This window comes from Periplaneta americana, chromosome 13, assembly GCF_040183065.1.
Source record: "Periplaneta americana isolate PAMFEO1 chromosome 13, P.americana_PAMFEO1_priV1, whole genome shotgun sequence".
Lineage (NCBI taxonomy): Eukaryota > Metazoa > Arthropoda > Insecta > Blattodea > Blattidae > Periplaneta > Periplaneta americana.
This window is the reverse complement of record NC_091129.1, coordinates 48,395,806-48,410,903: the sequence shown is the minus strand read 5'-3', so window position 1 is coordinate 48,410,903 and position 15,098 is coordinate 48,395,806. Positions and strand designations below refer to the sequence as shown.

Sequence of the window (15,098 nt, the reverse complement as noted above, 5' to 3'; positions counted from 1 at the left end):
CTTTTCCTTTGGATTCAGAGTGTAAAATAAATGTATACATATTATATTATTGGGTCGGAATATGTTTTTGAGCAAAATAGCAGGTACTGGAATCAAACCATTCAATTTTATATAGATCATTCCTATATTTTCAGAGTTGAAGGAGAAGAAAAGAAAATTTGGACGGCTATCATTTCGATATACTACTACTATACCACAATGAATATTATAGAGTGCGTTTCAAAAGGCACTTATATTTTCTGCTACAGCTAAATGAAATGTTTTTGGAAAAACTCTCGGACACGTCAAATAGTAGGACACTTTTTCACAAAAACAAATCATTCTTAATATAGCGACTTTTAGCCTCAGTGTTGCCAACCAAGGAACAAGAAATCTCCCTGTATCATATTAAAAATCCACCTAAAATTCAGAGAAAACCCCTATTTTTTTAATTTGTACTTGGAAAAACGCAACATAAAAATTAGCAAATGTCATTATACATACACAATTGAATAGAAAAAAATATTCATACTCATGAACATTGACGTGCAATAGAATAAAATACTAACAGTACAATTCTGTATGTCCTTGCACGAGAAGACGATTTCTTGAAAATTTGATTTTTAAGTATTTGCATTTGCATTAGTTGCACAATGTGTTCAAATATGGCATTCAAGGAAAGAAAGGAAGGTGTGTTTAAAAATATTCAAAGCTCTGAGAGACAAATCCATTGTTCACTTATGTTACAGAGTTGATATTTATACGTGGTAGAACAAAAAAATAATTATTTAATTTATAATGTGCAAGAATTTTTAATTATTAAAGTAAGATATTTATTCCAACGGTACATATCCTGATAAATAAACTGATTGGCCTCAAAATAGTAATATAAAAACATACATTATTTTAAATTGATGATTTAATTTCTTTGGATTTCTCATAATTCGTTCTCGCATTACGAACTGGTTGGCTCCTTATCCATCAGGACAACAATGTGTTGCATTTGCAAGTATTGCCACTTAAGATGCGTAACACTTGCACCTTGCTGACAATGAATGCCGGCTTTTACTTGGGCAAGCGGACAGTTTCAAACTAAAAATGTCATTCTTAGCTCACATGACTTGAAATTGTTCCGTATAATATTTAATATGAAATGAAATCTAATTAAGAAAATGTAGATATCGAATATAAAATAAATGAAAATTAGTTGTGTCAAAATCATAAATTGAGTTTGGGGAAAATGTTTAACTGCAGTTTACTGCCGACAGTATTGTTGTGTAGGCCATGACTTAAGCAAGACAAGGAGAACATGTGTGCAACGCGAAGACGGGCGGGAGGGAACATCATAATATGAGTAATAAAGAGAGCAAGTGACAAAACATGCTTGCAAGATGCGATAACGACTGAAGAGAGGATTCATAATCATGATATTCACAACACAGTAGTTTCACTATAATTAATTTTAAAAATAAATCCTAATGATCTAGTTTAGAAAAACACTCCAAAAAACCTTTAAAAATTTATCTTTCCACTGAAAATATCCCTAACATTTTTATCCCCCCAAACCCTCCACCCCTGTAAAAGTTGTTTTCCCCCAAATTTGGGGGAAAAACCCCCAAGTTGGCAACACTGGTCGACCTTAGCGGCTTGTCGCGCGGATGCAGTCGGTAATGTATTTAAATGGAAGACGCCGGTTCCTTTACACACGAGTACCGACCCCGACGGCAGACCGACTGCAGCCGCTGTCTTGCAGTCGATCCCCGCGACCGACGGCAGCGTTTCCTGCATACACACAGACGACTTTTAGCAGCCAAGTCGGCGACACGCAGTGGTACAAAACGTAAATCTAGCTGGATGTAATTAATATCTTTTCTCCTATTTAACAGATTATCATGACTGTAACTTTGCACAGTAGTTACAAGTAGTACCTACATTTTTTGTATACAAACTCTGATTACGTTTGTATAAACTAAACTACGCGCTATAGGGGGTGCGTTTAGAGAAATAACAACTTTTCTCCCATTTAACAGATATTTATGAAACTTTGTGCAGTAGTTACAGGTAGTATATTTGTTTTATACGCAAACTCTGACTACGTTGGTACAACTACCCTTTACAGGAGGTGTATTTAGAGAAGAATTAATAACTTTTCTCCTATCTAACAGATTTTCATGAAACGTTGTACAATAGTTATGGGTTGTGTATTTTTTTGTGCACCAACTTCGATAATGTTTGTGTAAAGGGAACTACCTTATAGGGGCTAAATTTAGAGAAAAAATAATAACTATTAACTTTTCTCCTATTTAACAGATTTTCATGAAAGTATACAGTAGTTACAGGTAGTATATTTGTTTTGTATAGAAACTCTTGTTTCGTTTGAAGGAAACTACCCCTTATAAGAAGTGCATTTAGAGGAAATTAATAACTTTTCTCCTATCTAACAGATTTTCATTAAACTTTGCACAGTAGTTATAGGTAGTATATTTGTTTTGTATACAAACTCTCATTACACTTGTGTAAATGAAACTCTTCCATTATGGAGGTGAATTTAGGTAAAATTAGTAACTTTTCTCATACGAAATAGATTTTCATCAAAATTGTAGAGTAGTTAAGGGTAACATATTTGTTTTGTATACAAGCTCTAACTATATTTGTGTAAAGGAAACTACCCCATTATAAGGGTGAATTTAGACAAATTTAATAGAATTTCTTCTATCTAACAAATTATGATCAAACTTTGTACAGTAGCCACAGGTAACAAGAGGCAAAGCTTTCTCAGGAGTTAGTGGAATCGGTTTTTATGACAGCTGACATGTACGCTCTTTTTATTTTGTGGCTCGTTTCGGTGTAGTAATTGTAATTTCCTTGACAAAATTAGCAGCATATTTCTTTCCCTGATCATTCAAGCTTATCTGTGTAAGAAAGAGAAGTTACTCCTTGTTTTGAGACTGCAGTGTGTTTTAGTTGGTAATTTAACGACGCTGTATCAACCACTAGGTAATTTAGCGAGATGTTATTTGGTGAGATGAGACCGAGAATTCGCCATAGATTACCTGACATTCGCTTACGGTTGACGAAAACCTCGAAAAAATCCAACTAGGTAATAAGTCTAAGCGGGGGAATCGAACCCACGCCCGAGTGAAACTCCAGATCGACAGGCGAGCACCTCAACCGACTGAAATCTGTAGCCTGCAGTATGTTCCTAGCTTTCTTTCTCTCAGAACTTTCAGAAGATTCAGAAAAAATTTTCCTAGGTCTGCACCGCCTGTTACTTTTTGCAACAGATAATCGACTGATAACCCTGACATTCTGAAGTAGTGAAAAAATTATCTTCATGGGCTCGAAGCTCGTGAAAAAAGGCAGTGAAATTGGCCACACTGCGCTCATTGAATGAGAATCCGATGTATCCACTATTTTTTATGTTTAACATGTCTTTTTCTAGGACGGAGAAGAAATAATAAGAGTAGTTCTTCCTCGACGTGCATTATTACTGTATAATGCGAGTAAATAATGACACATCTTTTGCAGTTCGACTGCCGCCGGAACCGACGACACACAACGCCCGTATCGACTGCAGATTCGCTCATGTCGACTGCTTCTGCCGTCTAAGGACCGCTCATTTTGGCGGCAAACCGAAGAACCGCTCATGTTGGCGACAAACCGACTGCTTTTTGCAGTCGATCTTGGCGGCTAAAAGTCCCTCGTGTTAAGGACCCTAAAGAAAACTTTCCCTCTGATTGAGGTTCTGGCTAATAAGTAGCCTACCAATACATCTATTATCAGGCAGTCCATCTCACTTAACTATATATGTCAGAGGTAGAAGAATTAGGCCTATTTGTATACATCTGAAGTCTGTTTAGTGGAATATGTTACTAATCAGCGATTTGTGCAATGGAGGGGGAGAAAAACTGTTCATCCTACCCAATTGACTTTTTCCTTCGTTGCCTCATGATTGATACATTATTGGTGTCACTTATGACTTAAGTTCCAACCTGTCTCCAGACAGTTCACAAACAACAAGAAAACTTCGTGAAATGTACATAAAAAAGAAATAATCAGATTCGTTTACGTAAACTACTGTTCTAGAGAAAAATATTCAGTATATAATATTGAAGAATAAACTAACTCATATTTATATTAGTCTATTATGGGACTGAAAGAGACATTGAAATTATTAAAAGTGGGGATTGTAGGTAAAAATGGACCCAGAGTGGGAACTGTATAGTATAAGAGTATCGGTTTTTCTTTAGAAAAAATGCGCTTTAAGAAAATTTAATCATGCTATTCGGGCATAATTGTTCTTAACATACCAATAATTCTGCTCTTATACTTGCTCAAAACAAAGCATAACGACTCATTAATTTTTTATGGAGAATGTTTATTTCATATCTTAAATCAACCTTAGCGTTTTTGTATCATTTTATGTGATGTATTGTGTAGACGTACGACGTTAATACTTACCAGAGATTTTTTATTTGCAGTTTTGCCATATTTTTTGTGGTCAAAACTATTCAATATTTGAAATCGTTAACATACTCAATAGGAATATCTTCTATTATATATACATATATATATATATATATATATATATATATAACTTATATATATACATACACAACCGGTCAAAAGTTTTCGATCACCTATTACAACTATGGATTTGTGGTTAAAACAGGGATGGGATTTCGTTTTGAATATTCTATTATATCATAATGCTAATATATATATATATAAATTCAGTTTTTTAAAAGAGCATAAGTCATGATTTGTTATATTTTCATTTTTATCATAGTTTCGAAAGTACATTGATAAACCATCATTTTTGCTTGAAAGGGCACCAATAACATTGTTCGTTGGCTCGTTAGACGCAAGTTAAAATCACAATTTGTTTTAATTAGTGAGTAGTCGATGACATGCATAGTTTTAAAACTTATCAATTGGCATTGGTTACTGAGTGCGAACGGCTGAAAACAGAATATACTTTAAAAAAGACTACTGTTTCTGAAGAAAGGAGGAACAAACAAAGAAGTGAGATAATCAATTTTGCAATGTGTACCCAATTCCACTTTGCTTATACACATGACAAAAGTTGGATACATCATAGTATCTAGTAGTAACAATGAATTAGTAGGTCATGCATTCTTCATAGCACGTTTGCGAGAATCTGTTCCTCCACTAGCAAGCCCAGTCTACCCTGCAGGAAAAGTGCCAATAAAACAGAAAGAAGTGTAAAACTTGGAAAAATTGAAGCAGTAGGCTCTACATCTCAAGTGAGTATACGGCATTTTGTGAAAAACTTTTCAGCTGGCCTACAGACAATAATGCAACGTACGATGACTGGAAAACAATAATTACATCCCGAGTGAAAAGACTGATTTCTCTTATCATTCATGATATTTTCCTATTTTTTAATTTATAATTATAATTATAATTATAATAATATAATATAATTATAACATAATAATAATAATAATAATAATAATAATAATAATAATAATAATAATAATAATAATAATTACAATGTGTAATACTTATTATACATTCTTTTTGCTGATTGTGTGTAATTTCTAGTAAAGTAATTCAAGAATAGCACGAAAATATCTGTATCATATTTGATTTTACTCGTTATAATTTTTTCTTTAAATAGGCGGATTTTCATATTTTAAATCTCAATAAAACCTTAAGTATCCGCATAATGCGTATAACTACTTTAAAAACCAACAAAGGTAACCTAGCTTATCAGTCCACATGTCCGGAATTATAAATTTCCAAATAGTTTTCCTCTAACATAGTTTTTCTTTTCAATTTTCCACAAATTTACATTTTATGACTTACGCTCTTAAAAAAACCGATTCATATAAATCTTTTTCTGCTATATGAAACCGTTGTTTTAAATTTTAGGTGGTTATTTTTATATTCCATTCTTGGTGTAATCTTTAAACTTATATTTCGGAATGCTCGTGGAAATTACTTACGGGCATATTGACATGAACAGAATTTTCATTCAATGGTTGTGTGAAATATTGGTGGTAACTTCTATTTGTTATTTTTGTTCAACAAGTAACGTAATTAAAAAAATTACAAAAATGTCAAAAATGCCGTATGTATGTATGTATGTATGTATGTATGTATGTATGTATGTATGTATGTATGTATGTATGTATGTGTGTGTGTGTGTGTGTGTGTGTGTGTGTGTGTATGTATGTATGTATGTATGTATGTATGTATGTATGTATGTATGTATGTATGTATGTATGTATGTATGTATGTATGTATGTATGTATGTATGTATGTATGTATGTATGTATGTATGTATGTATGTATGTATGTATGTATGTATGTATGTATGTATGTATAACAGTTACTTGTCAGCGATAGTTCCTTGAATAGATTCCTTTTGCTTTTGTGCGGGCTCCCAGAAGCTTTACTATGGGTCAAAACTCTACAATATTTGAAAACATGGACAATTGGAAAGTCTTCTATTATAATTTTATGTATTAAACTTTATCTGCCATGTGATGTCATTGAAGGTTGGTATTTTTGTGTTCCATCTTTAAACGTGTACTTATAAACTCTCATGGAAATTACCTAATGGTAACTTTACAAACTAAACAACTCAATCCGAGTATATGATTAATAAACAAAAATATTACTGTCTTAATCATTGTCACTCCTGGAATGTAGTGTATTTCGAGAATCATCCTATCATCACATTTTCAGACAACTGTGCAGTAATTCCTCAACTAATTTAGGTGATTATCGGAATTTTTATGGTTAATAACCTCTAATAACTGACTCAAAGGCCTTACACATTGCTTAGTTCCAATGCATTTAACATTTTTTTTACCAACGATCTAGTCTTCGAAACTATTTCTGAAATACTGTCCAACAAATGTTCTCTCATTCGTAATTGTATCAGTAAGTTTTGGAAAGTTAAGTCCGTAGTAAGTAATTCTTCTCCACTTTTGTCCATAGCTCTAACCAAGTTCTTCAGGAGGCCTAACTTAATATTTAATAAGGGAAGGAATATTTCATTAGGTTTTGCCAAAAATAGTTTACTTCCCATTGTTATTCAAGAATATAGTTGCCTTTACGAGACCAGTTTTTCATAAATATGTTATTTTCTGTACTTTCACAAGCCTCAGAAACAAAGCGATGTTTTTAAAATTCCCACAAATTTCTGATTGCATTTTTATACTGAAATTCGCATAATATCATTAATAAACTCTCAAAAATTGTCTTCTTATCCACTGAATGTGTCAGTGATATTGATGCTTTGTAATTCTGATTTCAAATTTACATTCCACAACACTTTTGAATAGCATTCATATGCTAGTATTTCGGGATAATAAGACACACAAATATTAAGATATCTGATAAAATCTTTAAGTTTGTTTTGCTGAAATAAATCTTAATCTGGACTAAAGGAGGAATCAGAGGATATTGACTGTTGTATTATTTCGTCTATCTCTTCTACCGAAAAAATTATCCAATTAAAATACTATTGAGGGTTTTGTCGCACAAATCTTATTGCAGATGGAATATTTGATTATTTAAATATATATTTTGTTTTATTTCAAAATTCTTCAATATTTGCGACACAGAAATAATAATTTCCTGAATCTTGTTGCTCGATAATTAAAACTGCGAATCGTGTTATCGAGCGTTGTATACGTTCAACCGATTGGAAAGTTTAGATGACATGTTATGCATCACACATGGGAGCTCATTTTTGCCTTCATCACTTGTATAATATCAAACAGTTTGGTAATACGACTTTTTACATTATCTGAGAGAATAGACGTCGGCATCATATTTACAAATTATTTACATGTAAGGAAACAAATTCCATCACTGTGGAGTAACGGTTAGCACGTCTGACCGTGAAACTAACGGGCCCGAGTTCAAGTCCTGTTTGGTGCAATTTATCTGGTTGAGGTTTTTCCCGGAGTTTTCTCTCAACCAATTGAGAGCAACTGATAAAGCGTCGTAAAATAACCCACAAAAAAATTCGGTGAATGTAAATGTGTACCATAGGTTTTCTCCGTTATTACAAAACAAATCTAGAGACTTTCCAACTAATCATAAAGTGTAATATTTTATAACCTTGGGTCTCTGGTGCAAAATCATATGACAATATTAGTGCCATTTAATTGTACTGTTTATTACGCTTGTTGTCGGCCTTCCGATTTCAAAATCTTGACACTTTAAATCACAGGCTTATAGACGAATGTGATAAATGAGTTCTTTCTTACTAATAGGTAACACTAGAGTACAGGCTGCCCCAGTGAATATGATAGACACAACAAGAAGACCAGAAATCGTGCAACAAGTAAGTTAATAATAGTAAAACAAATACAATTTTAAGTGTTACACTAAAACTAGAATCATAATAATTAAATTTGATAAGTTTCGTGCATACAGCAATTAATATTTAACGACGTTAACTGTGCAATTACAGTATAACTAAACAATAATAAGTCCGAAAGGAAACACAAACTGGAGTAACAAGTGCTGAAACGTTTATCAGGCTTAAAGAATGAGTCTTCCTACGAATAGTACATTAAAATAACACATAATAGACTTCAAATAAGCTTCAAATAGTAATAGGTATGTAGGACAGGTCACAAGGGCGAATTACATTTATTTTCACATTCATTATCATTTTATTTACTGTATTTCATAGAACTTCAATTAGAGTTGAAGCTCTAAGTTGTGGAACAAATCAAGAGTTAAACAACTTTTTGACAAGATTAGTTGAGACTAGGGATTCGCCATACATTACCTGGAATTTACTTTCAAGTTGGGAAAAACCTCGGAAAAAACCCAACCGGGTAATCAGTCCAAGCGGAAATATAACTCAAGCCCGAGCGTAGCTACAGATCAGCAGGCAAACAAGTCGGCCGACTGAGCTACGCTGATGATTCTACAGAAATATACAATACATTACAAGCAGATTCATCTGTTATGCTGCTCCAAATTATACAATACAAAATAAGCACTTTACAAGGATATAAAATTCAACCAGTTGAGTTAACCATAATATACAACACAAACGTTAATTCAATTGACAAGCATAAAGATTTCATCATTTAAGATATACAAAAATCTGCAGTAAGTTACATAGCAATCTCTGATAAATTTGATTTACAGTATATATAATTCATCAGTTGTATTATACAATTAGTGTAATACATAAAAAGCAGATTAATCCAATTTGAAAGCATAAATATTTCACCAGTTGAGCTATATAAAATAATATTGTATATAACAGGTAGCAAGTAGATTTACGAGCATAAACAATATATCATTTGAGCTATACAAAAGTATACTATACATACCAAGCAGATTAATTCAATTTACAAGTATAAACATTACATCATTTGAGCTATACAAAAGTGTACTATACATACCAAGCAGATTAATTCAATTTACAAGTGTAAATAACTCATAAGGTGAGTTATATCAAATTGTATATAACACGTAGCAAGTAGATTAATTCAATTTACAAACATAAACAGTACATCATTTGAACTATACAAAAGTGTACTATACATACCAAGCAGATTAATTCAATTTACAAGTATAAATAACTCATCAGGTGAGTTACATAAAATTGTATATAACACGTAGAAAGTAGATTAATTCAATTTACAAACATAAACAGTACATCATTTGAGCTATACAAAGTATACTATACATACCAAGCAAATTAATTCAATTTACAAGTGTAAATAACTCATCAGGTGAGTTATATCAAATTTTATATAACACGTAGCAAGTAGATTAATTCAATTTGCTAACATAAACAAAGCATAATTTGAGCTACGTATACTATACATAATATATACATAGGCCTACAGTTTAATCGAATTTATAAGTATAAATAATTCATCAGGTGAGTTATATTAAATAGTATATAACACGCAACAAGTAGATTAACTCAATTTACAAGTCTGAAGAATTATTCATTAGTAGTGTATATGGTACGATACTACAGGAACTAAACAACGAACTAAGAAGAGAAACTTATAAGTCCAAGGAAGATTGGATGAAAGAGAAATGTAAAGAAGTAGAGGATTTAGAGAGAAAAGGAAGATATGATTTAATGTACCGCGAAGTTAAATGTTTGCACTTCACAAATGAAAACAAGAAATCCATATGGTTGACAGAAGACGAAATAGGAAATGAAATAACAGACAAACAAAGAATGCTAAATAGATGGACGAAATATGTAGAAGAGTTTTATGAGAATCGTTAGCCATAGAAGAAGAAGCAACCGTATCAGAAGACGAAAAAGGATTTTCTATTTTAAGAGAAGAACTTGAACTAACGCTTAGGGAAATTAAGAATGGGGAAGCAACAGGAGTTGATGAAATCCCCATTGAGTTAGTGAAATCTTGGGTGAAGACAAGGAGGAAATTTTATCATTATGCAACGATATATATATATATATATATATATATATATATATATATATATATATATATTTGACAGAGTGGATTGAAACAAACTAATGGACATCCTGAAGAAAATAAGTATGTATCGGAAAGAGAGGAGTCTGTTCAGCAACCTAAATATGAAACGAGTCAAAGTCAGGAAATGAGAAGAAATGTCTGAAGGAAGTAAAATAGAGAGAGGAGTAAGACAAGGATGCTCTTTATTATCTACTCTGTTCAACATCTATTTGGAGGATTTGGTCAAGAACTGTTTTCAGAACATGGGAGGGGTAAAAGTTGAAGAAGAAGAATAAAGTGCATAAGATTTGCTGATGATATGGCATTGTTAGCAGAAGAGGAGACGATACTAAGGGATATGCTACTGGAGCTAAATGACAGCCCTGAAGATTATGGGATAAAGATAAACGCAAACAAGACGAAGATCATGGTTGTCGCAAGAAAAATAAAGGAAGTAAACTTGAGAATTCTAAATGAAACATTAGAGCAAGTGAACACCTTCAAATACTTGGAATGTACTATAAGAAGTAACAAGAGCTGCAGCCAGGAAGTCAAAAGGAGAATAGCAATGGCAAAGGAAGCTTTTAATAGAAAAAGGAGCATCTTCTGCGGACCTCTGGAAAAAGAACTAAGGAAGAGACTTTGAAGTGCTTGTGTGGAGTGTGACATTGTATGGGGCAGAAACATGGGCATTACGACGAAATGAAAATAAACGAATAAAAGAATTTTAAATGTGGATATGGAGAAGAGTGGAGCGTGTGAAATGGGTAGACAGAGTAAGAAACGAAGCTATGTTGGAAAGAGTGGGTGAAGGAAGAATGATGCTGAAACTATTCAGAAAGAGAAAAAGGAATTGTTTTGGTCACTGGCTGAGAAGAAACTGCCTACTGATGAACTGGAAGGAATGGTGAACGGAAGAAGAATTCGGGGCAGGAGAAGATGTCAGATGATAGACGACATTGAGATATGTGGATCATATGCGGAGACTAAGAGGAAAGCAGAAAATAGGAAAGATTGGAGAATGCTGGGTCTGCAATGAAAGACCTGCCCATGGGGAGAACACTCATGTATGTATGTATGTATGTATGTATGTATGTATGTATGTATGTATGTATGTATGTATGTATGTATGTATGTATGTATGTATGTATGTATGTATGTATGTATGTATGTATGTATGTATGTATGTATGTGTGTGTATGTATGTATGTATGTATGTATGTATGTGTTTTTTATTAGTTGAACGGCATGTCCCATTACAATAAAGGTAATACTACATGCCTTGCTACCTGTATGTTTATAATATAACACATTATGTCTCGTTTCTGTCACTCTCTAGGCGTATGTAGATCTGTTATTCTGTTGTGAAAATTTGAGTCTTTCATTATATCTATTGCCTACTCTTATCTATCCTAGATTAAATTATCCTACGTTTACTCGTCTAAATTTATAACATTGACATAGTTTGTGAATGTATGCGCATGTTCTTGCATTATTTTAAGCTTTGTGAAAGTCCACTTGCCAGTTTTCCTTAACATTTCCCGCTGGAACGCTAGTCTTTCTTTGTCCAATTTCGGGCACTCGATAAGGAGGTGGTCGACGGTCTGTTCCTCTGCTCCACACACACACGACGGGTTGTCCCTCAGCTTGAATCTGTATAAGTAAGCACCGGTTTTTCCATGTCCAGTTAGGAAAGTTGTGACCTTTCCATTCAGTGGAATGTTAACGCGTAACCTCTCTTTTACACTGGGGAAAAACGATTTTGCCACTGCACCATTTATCGTGTTTTGCCACTCACTTTCCCACTTAACCACACTTTCTTCTTGAATGTATGTATGTATGTATGTATGTATGTATGTATGTATGTATGTATGTATGTATGTATGTATGTATGTATGTATGTATGTATGTATGTATGTATGTATGTATGTATGTATGTATGTATGTATGTATGTATGTATGTATGTATGTATGTATCTGAATGTTAGAATTTATGAAACAGTTATATTACCGGTTGTTCTTTATGGTTGTGAAACTTGGACTCTCACTTTGAGAGAGGAATATAGGTTAAGGGTGTTTGAGAATAAGGTGCCTAGGAAAATATTTGGGGCTAAGAGGGATGAAGTTACAGGAGAATGGAGAAAGTTACACAACACAGAACTGCACACATTGTATTCTTGACCTGACATAATTAGGAACATTAAATCCAGACGTTTGAGATGGGCATGGCATGTAGCACGTATGGGCGAATCCAGAAATGCATATAGAGTATTAGTTGGGAGGCCAGAGGGGAAAAAGACCTTTAGGGAGGCCGAGACGTAGATGGGAAGATAATATTGAAATGGATTTGAGGGAGGTGGGATATGATGATAGAGAATGGATTAATCTTGCTCAGGATAGGAACCAATGGCGGGCTTATGTGAGGGTGGCAATGAACCTCCGGGTTCCTTAAAAGCCAATAAGTAAGTAAGTAAGTAAGTAAGTAAGTAAGTAAGTAAGTAAGTAAGTAAGTAAGTAAGTAAGTAAGTAAGTAAGTAAGTAAGTAAGTAAGTAAGTAAGTAAGTAAGTAAGTAAATAAGTAAGTAAGTAAGTAAGTAAGTAAGTATATATATATATTTTTTTTTTCTACATCATACTATCTAGGCATGCACTTTGATTGTTGAGTCTAATGCTCTCCATAACTTTTGTTTTTCGATAATCTGTTCACTTTATATATATTTTATTTTGGATTACTCCGACGAAAATCTTTTAAAATTACATTTATCCGTGTTGGTCTTCTTCTCCATAAAATTTACGCCTATATATGCAATATTTATGTTATACTAAAATTTATTATTTTGTTTTACAGGTCGTGGACGGCATACAAATACAATTTGATGACTTTTACAAACTATACCTCAGCACCGTTTCGTCGATTGTCAGTGCATGGCTTCATTTCATCGCTGGCCCCTATTTTCCTATGTTACAGAGATTGGTTCCAAATATTAATTTGCCAATTCCATCACCGGAAACGACGAAAACTCTTCTATCACCTACAATCACCACGACCGCCACTCATCCCTGACAACAAGAGTGATGTCACAACTTTTATATAGAAATAATTTACCTATTCAAAAAATTTTATACTCTATTTGTCTAAGTCTAGCAACTGTAGATAAAATCATGAGTAGATCTCGCAATGAAGTATTCTAACACAGGAATTTGTAATATAAACACAATGTGGAGTGAGATCAAGTTTTTCTGTTCATCTTGACTTTTTTACTGAACATGGGTATAAACATGATTATCCCAAAAAGATTTCAAATTAAGACTATTTATGAAATTGATATTCTTCACTATATATTTTATAGATGATTAATTCCGCTGTGAGTTTACAAGAACAAATTACATTAAACTACGAAAATACCTAAAAAAAAAAATCAATATCCAAAACTACACACAAGCTTGAAGGGATTCAATTCTCGTCAAGGAGGATACAACAACTCACAAAATGAAAAGTTGAACGTGCAAAATATTTACCTGTTTACTACGTTGATTTTCAACGGATACTTTGTGACGTTTCAGATCGCTTTTGTAGGTCCTCTCTAGGTATGTATCCTATAAAATTCGAGAACATAGACTCAACGAGACAAACTTTATTGGAGTTCTTGTATCAGTGCCATGAATTAAATATGGATTATATAATTTTTCTAATAATTGAACCGCACTCAATTGTTCTTTGAAAATTCCTAATTATATTATACAATAATAATGACATTTCGTGACCGACGAATTTGAGTTCGGAGTTCCAATTATTTAATTATTTTTTAAATATCTAACTTTGAATTTTAAATCTAATTGTTTTAATAATCACGTAAACTGAAATTATATGGTTATATTTGACTCCATCATAAATATTTTGTTTCAGTTCAAAATATCTTATGCCTAAGGAATAGGTTACACTTAAATAATTGAAGACGTACTCGAAATAAGGGTTTAATCAACAAAATAATGTATAATACATGTTTCAGTGGAAACTAAAATAATTTCAGGGACATATTTCATCTGGCCTATATTAACTAGCAACACTATTTGACTAATCGAATACAAGTTTATTCTGGTATTGAATGCAATAATTTATTGTTATAAATGAATACTTAAAATTAATATTTACACCTAAGCCACTCGTTTCAATAATTTGATGTTACATGCTTTTCCGGGCAGGTCTTCGATGGTGTAATCTTCATTGAACGTATTCAGTGCATGATTTCAGTCAAAATGTATATTTTCTTTCAAACCAACTCATGACAAATTGAGTAAGGAAGTTAATTATGTTAAAATGCTGCGAAATTTCTTTAAAAAGAAGATATAATAAAAGAATCTTATTATTATATAGATTAATTTACATTAATTTGGTATCAAAATAACATATTTTGTCCTTCAAGACATAATTGTACCTTTCCTTACAGTTTCGCTCCACCGTGAGAACAGGTGTTTTCGAATGTCATAACTTGGAATAATCAGCATAAGATTACAAGTCGATATGCGTAGTAAAATAAAATACTTTACATATGTGAAACAGTAATAAAATGAAACACATCTAGAGAGAAACATGAAGAAAAAACGATTTTAAATTATATATAGTCTTGGTTGGTTCAGTCTCATTGGATAAATCCGAAAATTCAA

At 32.7% G+C, this 15,098-nt stretch overlaps 1 long non-coding RNA gene across 1 annotated transcript in view; it reads left to right on the top strand.

Moving 5' to 3' along the window:
• The window catches only part of LOC138711864 (uncharacterized), a 31,018-nt gene extending 16,211 nt beyond the window's left edge, over positions 1–14,807 (top strand). The window contains exons 2-3 of the long non-coding RNA XR_011335510.1: positions 8,238–8,308; positions 13,282–14,807. This is a non-coding gene — a long non-coding RNA (uncharacterized lncRNA). The remainder of the gene's footprint in view (positions 1–8,237; positions 8,309–13,281) is intronic.
• Positions 14,808–15,098: the final 291 nt, after the last annotated feature.